Here is a 19,873-nt window from a genome sequence, read left to right as displayed (position 1 = left end):
GTTGAAGAAGGTTCAATGGACATAGGGGGAGAAGCAGGCCCTAGCTCAAAATCTAGTATGCCATCTTGGGCATTTTCCAAAGAATGTGATGAGCAATATTTCAAGTCTACTCTCTTTCATATCATTCAACAGACTTAGACAGCTCTTCAAGCTTCAACTAATTCCAACACCAAGAAGCTTCTTCAAGCACATCTCAATTCTCTTCAACTACACCAAATTAAAACAGAAATTGATCAAGTCAAGAAGGATGTTTCCGAGAGACTGGATGCTAAATTTCCCAACACAACCATGCTTGACATCAACATACAACTAAAGAAAAAATCTAATCTGGCTAGCAAATTGGACTCCTTGGACACAAGACTATAAACCTTGGAAGCTTCCATCACTGCAATCCATTTACATCAAGCTCAACAAACTCGGTTGCTTCAAATGCTAGTGGCTGCACAGACTTCTACCTTTACTCAACTTGATGCTAACAAAAAGGGGGAGAAAGACTCAAATGTTCCAATTAGCCAAGAGGAGCCAACAAGTGAGGGAGAGTGTAAGAACTCAAATTTTTGACATCGGTAAAAGACCTTTATGAATAGTAATATAATAACTCGAATTTTTGAGACCTTGTAAAAAGCTTAATGAATAGTAACCCTGACCGACGGGAAAAACTTTTTATCCCACACTATGTTGTGCATGAGAAATTGAGTTTCGGAGTTGATAACATGGTTATACGTACCAAATGAGTGTATACGAACTTTGAAAAATGACCATATTTACGAATCATCGAGAATTACGGGAATCACAAATTAATTACGAATTTAAAACCCTACGGATTTATATCCAAGGACGATACTTCAAAATATAAAAAACAAATACGAAAGGATTTACGCCACGAACCGTTAACGAGAAATTATTACGAAAACGTTTAAACGATCAAACAAACGCGTAAATGATTAAATAAACGTATCGCACTGATTAACCATGGTAGAAAAGTAACTATGGTTACTTTATCAAATAGTAAGCTAAGGTTATAGGATGATCATCTAAGGCTAAGAGAATAGTAAAGCTAAAGACTAAACTATTAGCTTAGCTTGTAATCTAGAAAGGGCTAGCTAGATTTGTCCAAGGATTTGCCAACATAAATCTATTCTAGGACATATACTAGAGAATAAAAAAGCAAATACAAGCATTATTCAAGGAAGTACCCAAGAAGCAACACAAAAACTTTCTCTCACTCCCAAGCACTCCTTCATTCGGCCCTACCACAAAAAGAGGAGAAATCAAATTCAAAACTTCAAGCTCTAGCCATGGGAAAATTTCTCCATTAATTCTCAAGCTTCATAAACCCTAAACTAAGGTAAGATAAATTTTTAAGCTCATTTTATCAAGTTTTGATGGGTGAAATAAATTCAAGAAAGATGACAGTGAATAGTGTGAATAGTAACTCTTCTTTGGTTTCTTGATTTTAATGGCTGTTTTAGGTTCCAAAATCCCTACCAAGCACTCTTAAGACTTCACCATCATCAAGAACACATATCAAGCTCTCAATAAAGGTATAAATCTTTGACCCATCCTTATTTAAGATTTAAGTTCAAAAATCTTTTAGAACATAGTTGTAAACCTAGTTTTGGTGAATGTATTGTTGTAATCTTGATGATTAGTTAAGTAGATTTAAGGTTGATGATTTTTGCCTCAAGAACATGATGTTCTTGAGAGGAGTTAGTTTTTCGATGATGATATGATGATTGTTGGTGGTATTATAAAGATTTAAGGCGTAAACGAAACTCGGATCGTAACCATAATCTCGCTAAAATGAACAAAATGTAACATTAAGTTTCTGCAGAAAGTCCTGAAGGTATAAACTAAAGTTTCTTGAAAAATAACACTTTTTTATGATAGAATAATGTTATAAGGATCGTTTGGGTGCTTGAATTGATTGATTCCGATTTACGGATCAAAAGTTATGGTCGTTTTACTAAAAGTGATTTACACGACAAAAACTGCTACGAATTACGAACTTTGGAAATGGAAATGATCGACTTAAAAATATTCATAACTCATGAAATTTTTACAGAGAGTAGTAAATAGAGTTCCTTAACTAATATTTCAAGTGAAAATAATGATTTTTCAATTTTATAAAAATATCGGAGCCGAGACCGCGCGATTACAAAACCGTAGAATCCATAAGCGGAGCCGACAATGAAAGTGAAAACGGACTTAAGATACTTCGGAAAAGGAAGCGACCATAATGTGAATACAGACTTAAAGAAAGAAATAAATAAGGGTAGTATAAGTTGAGAGGGTGAATAAAAAGTAGCACATGAGTGCGAGTCGCCGTAAATTAGAACGGGACCTAACAAAACGAATTGTGTTCATGGTTATAAGTTTCTGAGCGGAACCTAGAGCATCCTCCACCTCGAAATACCCAGGAAAGTTTTCAAACCCTAACTTTTAAGAACCGTTGTATTGTGAATATTTTACAAATTGTGATATATGCATGAGATTACTTTAAACTATTTTACAAAGTTTGTGATGTATTACATTACTCAATTGTTGATAATTTCTGGTATATGTTCATACCGAGTTGAAATGTTATATTTAGACCGAGAGTCGGTCGGTATAAGTTATAAAAAAGACCCGGAAGTATCCCAGAGGAGTTTATATTTGAGAACGTTAACGCTAGCGAGTAGCGTGGCGAGTATATTTTAGACCGAGGATCGGTAAGTATAATTTTTATGAAAACCCGGAAGTATTCTAGAGGTGTTTTCTTTAAGAATACAAACGCTATAGTAGAGGGTGATATATACATTATAAGACCGAGATTCGGTCGGTTTTTATAAAGTATAAACTCGGGAATCATCCCGGAGATGTTTTGGAGCATTAAAAGTTCGTACTTATTTTATTCCAAGGGACTCGATGTCCACTTGCGAAACATTAAATACCTCGATTTTTTATTAAAACGATTTCCAAAGATCGTATTCCCTCAACTATATTTTACTTGAATAACGAATATTATTTCGGTTATTAATTTAATATAGGAGAAGTATTCTCCAACGATTATTCATTTCAAACTGGACCAATTATTAAAGGTTACTTTAAATTTCTTAAACATAAATTAGTTGAGGAATATTATTTCAAATATTCTTTTAAAGTATAATTATTCGAGGTTTAATTATTTAATGATTATTATTTAATGATTAATTATTTATTAAATGATTTAGTATGATTTAAAAATCATAAAACCTGAATTAAAATACTTTCTGAATTTCAGAAAATCATTCGAATAATTCGAGATCGTCGAAGAATATTATCTCGACATATTTTAAATATTTTAAATATAGTTTCAAAGGAAACTCTCTCATTTATTTACTTATCTGTTGACAACGGTCAACTCACATCTTTAATACTTCCTTCGAAAACTTTCGGAAGTACATATATATATATATAAGGTAAAGTTGTGCCTTTCAACAAGCAAAACGCTTGGGGAACTTCGATATAGTTCGATGATTCCAAGTATAGAGATCCAGTACTTCATGGACTGGGGAGGCTGCCATATTTATTTTCCGTATGAGAAGGTACCATGTGTACTGAAGGACATACGAAGTATGCAAAATATACCCGGGTGGAATGGGGAAGCATATAAAGCCCGAATGCGGCTTGGGGGATAACCAGGATGTTAGGAAGTCATCCCTCTATATGTAAAAAAGGTTACTGTTACCGTTATACGACTGATCATCGTATCTCGGGGGCTCCAGTGAATGTCCTATTCTTCCAATTGGAATTGTGATGCAATACCGTAACCCAAGCCTAGGTGTTGGGTTTACCATTAAGGTATTCGCAGGATAACAAATCCACTAAAGAATTGTTTTCAAAGAAGGTGTGTATCACCAAGGAAAACTAATTTTGAATAAAACGCATTTATCATATATGGTATTATACTTGAGTTTATCATACAGTCTTTCATACTGTACCTTATTATGTTGGGCATTATAGCTCACTCTTACTTTCTTTTAAATGTCACAACACAACAGATAACCAGTTTGCCAGAGTGGGACTTAGTCGCTTGCAGTCATGGGGAGAATCCTTGGCAGCTTTGTCTCAGGTGGGTCAGAGTACCAGATAGGTATAAGATATTAGTCGTAATTATTGTAACTTCATGTAGAGGTTACGAATAATTGTTTGAGATCCTGTAAAGTACATTTGAGCATAATAAAAGAAGATTACATTTTGTACATCATTTCTAAGGCTATAATGTGTGTTTATGTGTGTTCGTGAGATTGGGGTCTGTTGGATTATTGAATCAATACATGTTACATGTGAGTGAAGGATGGCGTGACGACCCAGATTCCTGACCCCGAATTTGGGGGCGTTACAGAGAGAATGTGCTAAATATACAAGTCAGTCAAGTAATTGTGCCATAAATTAATTTTCCTAAGTCACCAGTCTTGGACAACATTGATCTGATCCAGATAGCAGCTGCTAAGTTGGAATCAAATAAAACATTCAAGAAGCTTGATGTTGCAACAGTTGAGAAGGAACTGGATGAAAAATGGAAGAAAATTGATGAGGAGCTAGTAAAGAAGTTTGGTCCAATTGAGAAGAAAGACAAGGTCTTTTCTCACTTCTCTCAATTGAGACAAATTTCTGCAAATGAAATGAGTCTGGGTAATTTGGAAAAGGGCCAACATTCATGTATAAAGTCTCCAAAAGCTAACTTGGTTTTGAAGCCCAAAAGAAATTATCCAAAGTCATCTAACAAGAATCCCTTGGACCTTATGTTTGAGAATCCAAGGCTAGATGAAAAGAAGATGTTGGCAAGGTCCATTGCATTCTTCAAAGATCCAACTGACTCTGTGCTAAAGAGAAGAATTGCTAAGATCTATAGGAATGGGAAAGAAATCTGTGTGGTGGCTGGACACCTTCAGTTTGCAGAAGCTAAGAAGGAAGAAAATGAGAGACTCAAGCAAGAAAAGAAGCAAGTTGCTTTAGATGCTAAGAAGCTCAAACAGAAGAAAAAGCAAGCTGCTATAGTTTCCAAGCTTCAAGCTGTGAAAACTGCAACTGAGATTTTTGAGAAACAACCTGTGGTAGCTGAAGATCAGGATAAGAAAATGCACAAGGAACCTCAACAGAAAAAGAAGTTCAGATACAAAATCCTTCCCAAAAGAAGATTGGACTTCAATGATGATCAGATGGAAGATTACATTCCCAACCAGTCTACATCTACAACTCAAACATCCAAGCCCTCAGTAGTGCAGGATGAATTTAAGGTGGATCCTACAAAGAACTTTCATGGTGAGCCAATAGTTCCCAAAGATGAGCCTATAGACTGGGATAATTCAATCTGTACATTTAGGGTGTTTTGTTATCATCAAGTTTCTCTTAATTTATGGCTACAATTCCAGTAGACATAAATTGGGGGAGATTGTTACGAATATGTTGTGAACTTGATGATAAATGGAACAAAACACCTTAGTAGATTTAACTTATTATTTTTGTAGCTCTCGACGGATGTTCTACTATAGTCCCGACGGATGAACTTCATAGTCCCGACGGATGACAACTGAACATCCATCGAGAGTGTAGCTTATGTAAAAATAAGTCTTGTAGCACATGCCTGCAAACAACAATATATTGGTAGATGTTGTAGGATTCTTCAAGTCATGTTGACTACTAGATTGATATGCAGAATAGGTTGGCTAATTGTAAATATAAGATGTCTTATAATTCTGTATAAGTGAAATATAGTCAAGTGACAGAAAGGCTCCCAACAGATGATCTACAAATGCTCTCGACAGATAATCAACAAGGCTCCAGACGGATGACCAACATAGTCCTGACGGATGATCATATTCAAAATAGCAGTTGACAGTGACAAAACAATCACATGCATCAGATGTTTGTAAATGGAATGTGGCAGCCTAATTACAGGATTTAGAGAACAAAGAAGCATTACCATTTTCATGCAATTATGAAGATATTCAAAGGTGCTAGATAGAGTAATAAAGTAGCATAAAATTAGACAAGAAACAATTTTTATTTTACTTATTTGTCTTTTTATCATGTAACTTGGTAGTATATAAACCAAGTGTAGCAAGTAGAACAAACTAATGAAGTAAGCATTATTTTCAGAGAGATAGATAAAGTTGTATATGTTAAACATTTCTCTGTAATTCTGTAAGTTCACTTGTAAGCAGCTGTGTGCTATTCAAGCATCACAGAGTTCTCATCTTATATATATATATATGGTGGATAAGTTCAAATCCACCAGAAAGTTTTAAAGCCTTGTGTTTTATTGCTTTGTGTTTTGATTTTCATTTTACTATTCATTCCGCACTTCTTGCAAAATCAAACACAGTTATATATTAAGTAAGAACATTCTTAAAATCAGAAAAAGAAGCCAGAATTACATTCAACCCCCTCTTCTGTAATTCTTGTTGCATTGATTGGGAATAACATATATATAAATTTATTATATATAATATAATTTATGTATAGATATATTTATACATGATAGATTAATTTCTTGTTTACTATAGTTTTGTGTTATAAATGCTAGCTTACATATTATAAATTACCGATATATTTTTATTTTTAATCAAAAACATATTATTTTTAGTTTTCTTATTAGCTTAATTTTTATTATATTTGTATGTAAATATTATTTTTTTTGAATAAATAAACCGCACAAACCGCACCACACTGCATCACATTTTCGTGGTGTATTTCATGCAGTTTTTGAGTTTACGCAGTGCGGGCGCGGTTTGGAAATTTGGTCAAACTGCGTGTGCGTGTGCGGTTTGCTTTGCGATTTGTGAAAAAAACTACACTGCCTGCACCGCAATCACCCCTATTTTTATTTATAATAAAGTTTTGTATATATAATCATGTGTTAAAAAGTATAAGATTTTATATGACTGATTATTTAATACAGTATCAAAACTCGATTTATGGAGTGATTTAAGGTTTGAGTCATTTCAGCCCATTTATTTAATTTAAATGTATCATATTGGGAAAGTGTGTTAAAGACTTTAAATTTGTTCAGACTTTTTACTGGTTACTTAACATAAACCAATACTTACAAAAAAAAAATTACATCTGATCCCGAAATTGATAGTTAGCTTACAATGTCTTGTAAATAAAAAGGAGTAAATTGCTTTATGTGCTCGTAGTTAGGGTGTCAGATCACTTAAGATACCACAATTCAAAAACTATCACTTGCTATATTGGACTTTCAGTTTCGTTAAAATATGTGTATTTCCGTTAAAATACATTAACACCATTTATAAATAAAACTGAATAGGGGTAAATAGTCTTTTTGCATTCGTCTTCTTCCTTTTCTCTTCTTTGACACATATTCACCATTAATATATTTTTTGAGAAAATAAAATTTTAATATCTGATTCATTTCTTAACGAAATAAAATAATTCAAGTTGTTATAAAATCAACTATTTCTTCTGTACAAAGTGATACTGATTTTAGTATCAAAACTCTACTTCAAGACATTAGTATATTTTAAACATTAAAAAATAAAAGTGCTCTGATATGTTGTGTTGAATACATGTATATACATACGGGTGCATATATATCCATCTCTTTAATTAACAAGATTTGATTCAGATGGAAAATATCTTTGCAAAGTCTTTTTTCCATACAAGACACCTAGAAAATTATGAAGCAAATATTAGACATATTTTGAATAAAAATCAATTTGAATTTAATTTATTTTGTTTAATTTGTAACTTATGGATTTTAAAATATGTAACAATTATAATAATGATATGATTTTATTGAAACATTGATTTGGAGGTTACAAATTAATATGATTTGCAACTTATATTTTTTTCGTCTATAAATATAAAAGTAAAGTGCATTTCATGTACGCGCACTTTGTGTGTCAAACTACTATGAGTACCCAATTTCTAAAACTATTATTTTGTGTACCTACGCTTCAAAATGCATACCAACATGTGTACATCCGTCAAATATTGTTGATGATGTTACCTTTTTTAGGGTATTTTAGACAATATATAAACATAGTTCATTTTCCCCAAATCAGTCTCTGTGACGATTACATATCCCTCTCACCATCATCTCCCGCCTTATACTCCCGCTTTTTCCACCATCAGTTTTCATCTCCTGTCGTTCTTTGCCCATCTTCATAGTCAAAAAATGGTGTGGTTTCAGAGAGATCCCAGAGATAAAGACATTTACAAGTTAAGTGAAGCTCATTGGCATGAAGGTAAAGATTCTTACCCTTTAATTATAGTATGTATCTATATAATCTTATGTGTAATTAGGATTTTCTGTAATTAGGGTTATTTGTCTGTAGGGTACGGTATTATAAATTAGGGTTTCTGTAGGGTATGTGTGTAGGGTATGTATAATTAGGGTTTTACTTTTATGAATTTTATATGAGGTGTCATGGATAATGTGGTCCCTTGTGTTTGTTTACAGTGTGCATTGCACATGTAGATACATAAATGGGTGTTTTTTAATGTTTGTATTGATTGGAATGATATGCATTGACTGGAATCATGTATAAAGTAAGATAATGCTCCGTATAAATCTTATTTTTATGTCTCAGCCTACCCAGACATGTTACCTATAAAACTTTATTATGGGGGACATTTGATTGAGACAAATAACTTTAAAGAAGATGAGAGTGGTTCATATGATTTTTTTGACTTGTATGAATTTGATACAATGATTCTGCTAGAGTTGATAAGTATGTATAAGGAGTGTGGGCAACTAGGGATATACAACTTTTTTTATAAGTGGCCAGGAACTAATATAGTAAAGGGTTTACACACCCTAGGCACAGATGGTGACATTTTAGAAATGTGTGAACTTCTTCCACCCTATAGGGTTATATATGTATATGACACTACTTCTAAACCTATAACTGTTGTGGATGGTGATGGTTTTGCTACTCAGGAGTTTCCCCCTCCCAAAATAGAAATATAGAATATGTTGATCCAACCACAGAGCATGAAAAAGCAAACTTTGAAATTTGAGAGGATGGCAAGTAACTCTATAGATGAAGATGAGGTCTCTTATCCAGTCTTCAATCACAAGACATGGATGTAGGATCCACAATTTGAGATTGGGTTGTTGTTTCCAACAACCAAAATTTTCAGAGCAGTAGTGAGAATGCATGTAATAAAGCATAGAAACTCTATTGAGAAATGTATGAACTATGGTATTAGAGTTAAGTTTGTCAGTAATATTCCTTGTGAGTGGAAGATATATACTTCAAAGATGAGCAACAGTGATACATACAGATCAAAGTGTACAATCCCAGGCACACTTGCACTGTAACATTTCATCAGAAACAGATAAATTCAAGGTGGATAACAGAGCATTATGAAGATGAAATCAAGATGAATCCACCTGGCCACTAGCATTTTTTAGGATGAAAGTTGTTAATGACTGGCACTGTCATGTGAGTGTATTTGCAATTGCTAGGGAAAATAGAAAGGCTTTTGAAAATATAAGAGGTAAACATGTTGATCAGTATGGGAGGCTTTGGGAGTATGGAAATGAGTTGATGAAAGTAATGCCTGACACAATAGTTCCGTTGATGACTGAAGACCAAATTAAATGATGGGAGAAAAAGGTTTAAAAGATTATCTGTGTGTTCTGGTCCATTAAAGAAATAATTAGAGATGGTTGTAGGTCATTGCTTGGGCTTTATGGATGTCATCTTAAAGGGCCATATGGGGGTCAGTTACTTGCAACAGTCGCATGTGATGCAAATGATGGGATTTACCCCCTAGCATAGGCTGTAGTAGAAGATAAGAATAATGACAGCTGGAACTAATTTTTGGAAAACCTGAAGAATGATTTAAGAATTAAAAATGATGGTGTTTTTACCTTCATAAGTGACAGACAAAAGGTATGTGGCTAAGCTTAATTTGAACTGTTTATTGCTTTTACCTTCAAGTGCTAATACTTAAAGTTTTTTTTTCTTACAATGGAAGGGTCTCATAAATGCATTGAAGGCTATTTTTCCTACTGCAGAACATCGATTCTGCGTCATGCACCTCTACAAAAATATGTGAAAGGACCATAAGGATATTGGTGTTAGGATGTTCCTTTGGTTGGTAGCTAGGGCCACAACAGAGTACACATTCTACAAGCACATGGAAGAGTTAAAAAGGTAACAAATTTATTGTGTTAATGTGATTTGCTGGTATACTCAACAAATATACAAATGAATGCATTATTTACATACAAAAGGTAACAAAATTTTTGTGTTAATGTGGTAATTTCTTAACAGTTGTCAAGAAAGTGCTATGACTGGTCGACTGAGAAGCCTAGAAGCTAATGGTCTAGGAGTGAATTCAGAAATAATGGTAAAAGTGATATGTTTGCTAATAACCATTCAAAGGTTTTTAACAGTACAATCAGAAAATACAGAGAGCTGCCCATTATTTCTATGTTGAAGGCCATTCATGTTGATGTCATGGTGATGAAACAGAAGATGAGGGATAAAATAACTATGCACTGAATCCAATATGTCCTAATGTCATGAGAAGGATAAACTTTAAGTTCTTTATAATGGTGTTTGTCCTAATTACTTTATGATTACTAAGTAATATGTCACTATATTTATAGCGCTATTGAACAAAGTAAGGGCTGTCATGTTCTCTGGAGTGGAGGCGCTAAGTACTTGGTAACTATGTCATCAAGAGGTTATGAATGATTGTAGATTTGGATGCTCATACATGTGCATGAAAGAAGTGGGAGCTTTCTGGCCTCCATAGCCTTGCTACCATGCATGTGCATGTATAACATGGATCAAGAAGCCCTATGAGCCCTTGATTCACTTGTCATACAGCGAGGACATGTTCCTATCTTGCTACACCAACACAGTTCAACCAATATGTGGAGAAACTGAGTGGACTGAAACTCCTTTTCCAAAACCTTTTCCACCAGATGTTTAAGTGCAGCCTGGTAGGCCAAAGAAAAAGAGGACCAATGACAATGACATAGCTGATACAACAGGAACCAGACTGAAGAGGCAAATACTAAAATTAAGTGCACCTATTGTACAGAGCTAACTCACAACATCAGGACTTGTCCAGCCAGGGTAAGTACATTTTTATATGTAATGATTGATTGATTCACTATTTATGATGATTGATTGTTATGTGATGACACAGATAGATGACGGAGCTAATGGCTATGGAAAAACTGTCAAAGTAAGGACCAAGGTTGCAAAAAAATTTGTTGTAACTAGTACAACCAAGATGGTGGGGCATCTACTGAAGGTAATGCAAATGCTGCTCCTCGGACCACAAAAAGTAAGGCAAGGAATAAAGCTGCATCAAACCCTTCTGGACAAGCACCAAATATTGCTAAGTTTAATGTTACAAGGGGACCCCCGCTTAACATAATGGCTGAAGGCACTCAAGGAGGGGTGTTACAAAAGAGGAATAAAAGAGGTAGTGTTGAAAGTATGCCACTTAACATTCAAGCTTCCAAAACAAATGCTCAAGGAAAAGGGACCACAAAAATCAGGGAGCATGTAGAGGCTAAGAGGAAGGAAATGCAAGCAAATTTGAGGGAAAACTCTGTTTGGAAGATTTAATATCTTTTTCCATGGTTTTATTATGATCACAGTCTACTTTGGATTAGTTTTGGATATGATCATTGAACTATGACTATGCCTATATCTATTTTGGATGGTCTTATATGTGACCATTATGTGTTTACTAGGTTTATTTGGATGGTCAACTCTAGTATGACATGTGATAATCTCATGACAATATGTGTTTTATTGTAATTTATGACTATGTCCATTTTGGATGGTCTTGTATATGACCATTGAACTAACTAATGTAATGTCTACTAGGTCCATTTTGGATGGTATTTATGTCACCTTATACATGTGACAATTTGACAAGATAATGTTGTCGCAATAGATTATGATACGTAAATAGTAAGTTTGATTATGTTACGCAATGAATAAGTTCCTCATTACATTGAAAATATAAAAAGTACACTACTCTTAAATTTTAAGCCTACAATAACATAACTACCATGGGTACACAAGACAAGAACTACCATAAAACAAGTACTACCAACAATAACCATAAAAAACTACCACAAAATTACTATTATTCATGAAACTACAAGTGAACCATTTTCCTAATCATTCAAGGACTCGTATCCTTCATCTTCAACTACAGTTTTCTGTCCAACACCACCGGGAACCATGTTCATCATTAGCGAGAACAAAATAAACATCGCAATGACAGTGAACTCTTGCATTTTCTTCACGGCGCTCATCTTAGCTTCATATTTTTGGATCAGACGATACCTGCTCAACATACTGGTCCTGCAGCTCCTCAATCGCTGCTACTGCTCGAGGTCCAAGTGATTAGACTACCCACATGTGATATCCACTTTCTTCTTCAACACATTCCCTAAACCTCCTTCCTGCATTTTTACCGTACCAACACGTCTTAACCACGCTCATACACATACAATCGCAAGCCATGTCAAAAAAAATTCGTTCATAGCTGTGTTGTCTGCCATTTCTGTGTTAGGAGAGAACTCAATTAAAAAATTAGGGTTTCGTGTTTGAGGGGAAATAATAAGAAAGATAAATTCCTGTAATTATAGTGTATATATAACTGTTATTATGTAAATTATCTTAAATGCCCTCAAAAAAGGTAACGGGCATCAACAACATTTGACGGATGTACACACGTTGGTATATATTTTGAAGCATAGGTACACAAAATAAGAGTTTTAGAAATTGATCCATAGTGGTCTGACATACAAAATACGCGTGCATGAAGTGCACTTTACTCTAAATATATATATAGGCTCTTTCCTCGTTATTTTTTAGATAAAAACATCACAAAATTATCATGATTTTCTTGTATTCCTCTTAGAACCCTTAGGTCTATTTCTATAAGATAGAAACCGTGTTTGTTCGGTACGTAGAAGGTGGGTTTATTCAGTGCTTAAAACTACCTTTGTTCGTTGTATCTTGGAGGACGGAAGCCACTCAACCTTCAAGCACCACACGGAAGGGGCTTACGTGTTATGTGTTGGTATTACTAATTTGCTTTCTGTCATTTATTTATATTCCTAAATGATAGCATGTGTAACCTCCTTTTGTTGAACTGGTATGTTTTTTTGTTTTAATTACGTAATGTTAAGATTGTCAGGGTAATTTTTTGTGACATTAATATGCCCATTAATTTTGTTTTTAAAATCATGCTACGTACATTTTCTATTCTGGAATAATAAAAATAGACAATTTTATATTTTTGATTATAACTAATATGGATACTATGGGTTTTTTTCATAGTTTTCTCTCTCTATCAGTGCAAAGAGGTGTTAGGCTTATGTTTGATATTGCTTGATGATTTTACAGTTTCATTTTAATGTGAGCTAAATTAGTATCTTATGTGTTATTTGGAACGGACATGATAAATTTTATATTCTTAACTGCTTGACTGTCGTGACTATTTAATATTTACAAAATTTCAAATCAATGGTCAGTTTTTTTATACGTCTTAAGACCGTTAAATTTCATTGGATTAGGCCTATTTTTCTTAGCACTGTTCTTTGCTTGTACATTTGTAATTAATTTTTGTACAATTTCATATACAAATATCACTTGCTTGATTAATTAAATAAAGTTATTGCACACGTTTAATTGTGTTTTAATAATTATTATATTATGCTAGATAGCTTTATGTACTAGTTTACTTTAGAGAGTTACAATACTTGCCATTTTGTAGTAATTTATGTCAATAATTTTAATTGGATTAATCGTGTTTGAGTTAGTATATAGGAAATAAAAATACTAGTTACTTGCTTGACGGTTTGTTGGAAGTTTGAGTATAAGTTAGTATTAGATATCTATGTCCATGCAATTTATTTGTACTTGCCTGCATGAGCAATTAAACTGACCAGAATTTTTTTTATTGAGTTTCAAAAATAACAGGAATTGATGGGGCTAGCTTGTCTAGTGAAGGGCGTGTCACTGCTGAGGCAGTTCCTAATGCGACAATCCTTGCGGTGCCAAATACGGCTGTATCGGTAACCACTCAAGCGGAAAAACCAGCTAAATTTAGTGGCTGAATTTTAAAGATGTGGAAACAAAAGGTTCTTGACTGAGGATGCACCTAAGTGAAAGAAGATGAGTTTGATGTTCAACTAGTGAGTGTAGTCCAAGCTTGGAACCACTTGAATTTCTTGTGTAGAAATTACGTAATGAATTTTTGAGTGATTCACTATACAAGGTGTATAGTATGCTGAAACATCCACAGCTTCATGAGTCTCACTCGACATATAGTATAGAACCGAGGATGCGGGTACTGATAAGTTCATAGTGGCCCGACTCCTTGATTTTATAATAGTAAATTCCAGGAAGGTGATTAATCAAGTTTAAGACCTTCATATGATCATGCATGACATCGAAGCTGATGAAATGCCCATGAATGAAGCTTTCCAAGTAGCCGTTATAATTGAGAAAATGTTCATGGTTGGAAGGACTTCAAGAATTATTTGAAGCATATGCGCAAAGAGATGTCTGTGCAAGATCTTATCTTAAGAATTCAAATCGATAAAGATAACAAGAGTCGGTCGGTCGTCTCTTCAAATGCTAGTATGGCGGAGGTCAAGAGGAACTTCAAGTTTAAGAATGGGAAACCTGACAAGAGGCCAGACTTGGGGCCTAAGGATAAAATTTCAAAGAAAATATTTCAAGGAAAGTGTTTCAATTATGACAAAATGGGTCACAATTCAACTGACTGCGGACTACCGATGTGGAAGAAACACGAGGCCCACATAGTAGATGAAGTGGCTCAAGACATGTCTCACATCAGTTATTTTTGGGAAATGGTTATGTAACCGATTGGTTAAGAATGTAAAGAATATTAATAAATAAAGTATAATAATTCTTCTGCCTACTAGCTTTAGTCTTTCACTTTGTGGCATGTGAGACTAATTCATGTTAAACTTAAAATAGATAATATTTTCAATGGTTTCAAATTATGTGATGAAGTTTTTAATTTGGGGACACTCAAATTGAGTAACTAGCCAGATTAAGAGAATCGTAATTTGGGAATTCTCAAATTTGATTTTCTGGTGAATTGAAATTGCTAACTTTTGAAATGTTGAAAGTTGGTAATGTCCATTTTTAATTGAAACCTTGATGATGACAGAGTCTGTAATACTCTTTAAATATAGACAAATTATGAATATTGGAAATTTAGTCAATATGAAGATATTATTATGGAACGTCGAGACAATTTCGTCATCGATATAATTCCATCAAATAACTACTCTCCATATGAGTTGTCACTATTGACTACATCTTCAAGTCAAAGAATAACAATGTGGATCCACTAACCAAAGGGATAACAAGAGAGACAATTGAGAAATCATCGATATGAATGAGACTAAAGCCCAAAATGAAAAGTCATTACAGAGGAAACCCAACCTTGTTGACTGGAGATCCAAGATCTTGGTTCAATGGGACAACCTAAATGTAAAGACTCAGTGAGATCACCATGGGGGTTTTACTCCCGGGTCTATTCCCATGATGAAAATAATGATAAAATACGAAAAAGGCTAAGCTATGCTTTTAATGATCCTTATGTGTCGATATGTCAAATAAATAATACCTTGGTATTATTCAATAGATCACCTATATGAGTGAATTGTGGTCATTTTAAGAAGAAATTATGGGGGCCAATTCCGGGTAAAACTCACAGAACCGGACCAAAGCTCAGGACAAAAATGGGCTAAACACTGAGAACTGAATAAATATAGGATAAAATCCAATGGGAAATATATCATCATTTTACAATATAGAACTGCAGTTCAAGGTCAACGCGACTACTGAAATTCTAAAAATGTAAATATGTTCTTCGAAGGGAAGGTTCAAAGGGTAACGCCTATTATACTGTGCTGGTTTTTACCGTGGCTTTCTATCTCCGTGTCAAAAGAGTCATCTTGCAAAGTCAATTTTTATTCATGTCGGGGATTGTTGGACACATTTTGAATAGAAATTAATTTACATTTTATTTATTTTTTTGATTTGTAACTTATGTATTTTGAATTTGTAATTCCTATAATAATGATATGATTTTATTGGATCATTAATTTGAAAGGTTACAAAGTAATATAATTTGGAAGTTACATATATTCCCTCTATAAATATAGGCTCTTGCCTCACTATTTTTTAGACAAAAAAATCACACAAGTATCATGGTTTTCTTGTATTCCTCTTAGAGCCCTAACGTCTCTTTCTGTGAGATAGAACATCGTCTTTGTTTGGTTAGTAGAAGACGGGTTTATTAAGTGCCAAAAACCATCTTTGTTTGTTGTATCTTGGGAAACGGAAGCCACTCAACCTTCAAGAACCAAACAGAAGGGGATTATCTGTTTTGATGAGAGCGTGGTCTTCACGTAACTCGAACATTATTTTGGTATTTTTATAGTCGAAACACTAACTTGAGGCATATTTCTAAATTATACTTCTTTCGGAAAAATCCAGAAAACTAATATTTCTCAATCATCACATTTTCAAAGCACTACTGAAGCAAGGCTTTCTTCTCCCAATCGTAAGCATGGTTAATTCCTGCATGTAAAATTCTTTATGAAAAGATATTGAATTTTTGTCTATCGATTGGTATGATTTTTTTCTTTACTTTTATGACAATACTTACAACACTTTATTGTCAATTGTAATTATATGATGTATGCAGTTGATTCTTTTGATTTATAAAAAGTTTCCTTAGGTATGTATTTTCAGTGTGACAGAGACCCCGATATGGTCATCGTCAAAATTAATATTTGTAATTTTTTTCGTGGTACGAAGTAGAAAACCGAAAATAATATAAAAAAATTGAATGTCGGAGCAAAATCTTGTATTATATTTATTTAGTATATTTAACAAACATAATATTATTTTTATGTATAATGAACAAATATTATATATATATGATTATATATATAATTTTTAATTTTAATCCATTTCATTAATTTATCATTTTTATAGTATTATAATTTCATTACAAAAAAATCTATTTTAATTTTAATTTAATTATATATAATGTTAAAAATAATAAAATATGATAATAAATTTGAAATATAATTACATATCATAATTTATTTATTAATTTTTTTACAAATAGAGTGTAAGATATTTAAATTCAAATTTCAGGAATAAAATTAAAAATCCTTGTTTTCATTTATGAAAATCTCCATGTAGAAAGGATTAACAGTTTTGATGAATAACAACTTCATTTTTCATAAAGTATGATGTTTTTTGTCAATGCTAGGAATCTTATTATTATTGTGTTTTTTAAACTCATTTTTGATTTTAGACTGGTAAGAGGTTAACAGTCTGCTCTAATGCCATTTTTTAGACATGATTTATAATGCAGAAGGGGATTGAATGTATTGTATATGTTTATTGATTTTTCTCTCTTAAAACTTGTTATAGTTTAAATGTATGTTATTATTGTAGTTTAAATGTATGTTCTTATTGTCGTTTAGATGTATGTTGTGTTAATAATGTTTCAGTATGAAATGTTAAATAAACGCACCAGTTAATTTTCAAACTATGTTGTTGTATTAGGAAGAGAATATTGCTACAAATTCTGATTCTAAATAAAATTCTTAGTTATTGTTTTCTTGAGAGAGATATAAATGTTTTCTCATTTGTGTACACATGAAAGACAAGTGAATAATGCACATTATATTGGTTGTGCAAGACTCCATTGTTTACATACAATTCATAAACTAATACAAAAGAACTTGACTAATTAAAATGTCTATACCAGCTTAGGAAACTTCTCATTACGTCCAATTAATCTTCTTTTGTAGTGTCACTTTCTACCTTGGTTCATATCTTCTAACTTATATCTTCATGTTTTTCTGTAGACTTTATTCATATATTTTTTATAATGTAAAAAAAATACAGAAACACATGTTCTTGATCTTCGTTTCTTGTAAGTCTAAAATTTGTAATGTTACAGTTTGAGATTTGGCCAAGTCCAATTATCGTGAACTTTTGACAAAGTTCTAGACAATGCGACATAGAACTTTCATCAATATACTTGGAAATCTCTATATAGTATTCTCATATAGTAGATTGAGTTTTCGACATGTAGACTTCACGATATATCTTTGGAGTTTGTTACATGATAACATCACGATATGCTTATCAGTTTTAGAGACTTCACGACATGAACATTAATGTTTAGACTTCGCGATAAATCTATCGAAGAATAAACTTCTTAAAAAGACTATACTAGAGTTTTCTAAAAGAGACTTCACTATATAGCTTTATATAACTTTGCTATAAGTTAACTTCTCAATGTGGTACAAATTGAGACTTCGCGGAATGCTTCATTTTGTGACCTTGAGGGTACTCATTCTAAACTTCCCGAATTTTGACTTCGTAGAATCTTAAACAAACTATAATTTCACTTTTTGTAGCATTCTTCAATTGATTTAGGGCATGATTAGAATTGATATTCTTCGAAATATTATTATATTATCATAATTATAATTGATAAATGCATTAGTTGAATTAACCTACTACGGACATATTTTAGAGTATTTAGAAATAAAAGTTTCTCTACCTAAAGGGTCATGTATGTAATATAAAGTATATTATGCCATAAACTTGTTATTAGATGTATTCAAATCTGCATCCACGAGTAACATGGAGGTCTAATCCTTACAAACACAACATAATTTATCAACATAAGATTTATGGCAAACAATAAACATAAAAATCCAATTAATTATTATCACTTCAGTCAACAAAAATCATTTCATTACTTTTTAAAATGCATGTCTACATGTGAAAATATGTATTAGTGTATTTAATATTAAATTTTAGATTTTAGATCAAATTAAAATTTGAAATTAAATTTTTCGTTTGTTATACAAGTTAATAACCATGGGTGATTATAATCATGTATTTAAATATACGTGTCAAAAAGTAATAAAACTATCATTGAGAACCGGATGGAGTATTATTAAATCCGTCAATTCATCCGTATTCTGTACTTTGGTATCGTGTACTGTGAAGTGACCATTTTTCAATAGCAAGGTAGGATATTATCTCATTTTCAGATCCACCATAGTACAAAATTTTCAAATAATCGATGGTAATCTCGTCCCATTCATTTTGACCCACAAAAGTACACATATAACAAAAGTACACATATAGTATTTCTAATAATTATTGAGAATATTGAGGGGCATGAGGGTTTCGAACTTGAGTCCTCCAATAACCACGTATCTGATACTCTGTTAAGAGACAAGTTCTATTTAATATTTGAGGTGTTAAGAAGTGGTCTTACGAGGATTCTGAAGAACTGAAACAAAATTCGTTAAACCGAGATTCAATTTTACATTTGAAATTGAACCAAATCCGAAATAATCCGAACCGAATCGAAATTAGAAAATATAGTCAAATCCGATAATGATCCGAAAAACCAATTTGATCCGATGTAAAAATTTAATCGAAAATTATCCAAAATATCAGATCCATTAAAGACCAGAAACAAATTAAAACCGGATATAAGGTTATTCGAATTGAATATGAATCGAAATACTGAATTCAAAATATTGTTGCAATACGGTTTTTCTAGAACTCGATGTAATCATGCAACTAGATGTAATCTCGACAAGATTCTTCCCCTTCATGTAATCTCAAATATAATTATATAACTAAAAAAAAACTCGATGCAACTAGTTAAATATCTGGATAATTTTGGTTGCACCATACTTTTGCAAAATATTTTCAGAAAATAGAAAAAATCTTTAAAAAAAACTTGGAAAAACTAGTATTTTTGACAATTTTTTATAATTTAAATCTAAATAATA

The sequence above is a fragment of the Apium graveolens genome, chromosome 10, assembly GCF_009905375.1.
Source record: "Apium graveolens cultivar Ventura chromosome 10, ASM990537v1, whole genome shotgun sequence".
Taxonomy (NCBI): Eukaryota; Viridiplantae; Streptophyta; class Magnoliopsida; order Apiales; family Apiaceae; genus Apium; species Apium graveolens.
The sequence above is the reverse complement of the archived record's forward strand: the minus strand, read 5'-3'. Positions refer to the sequence as shown.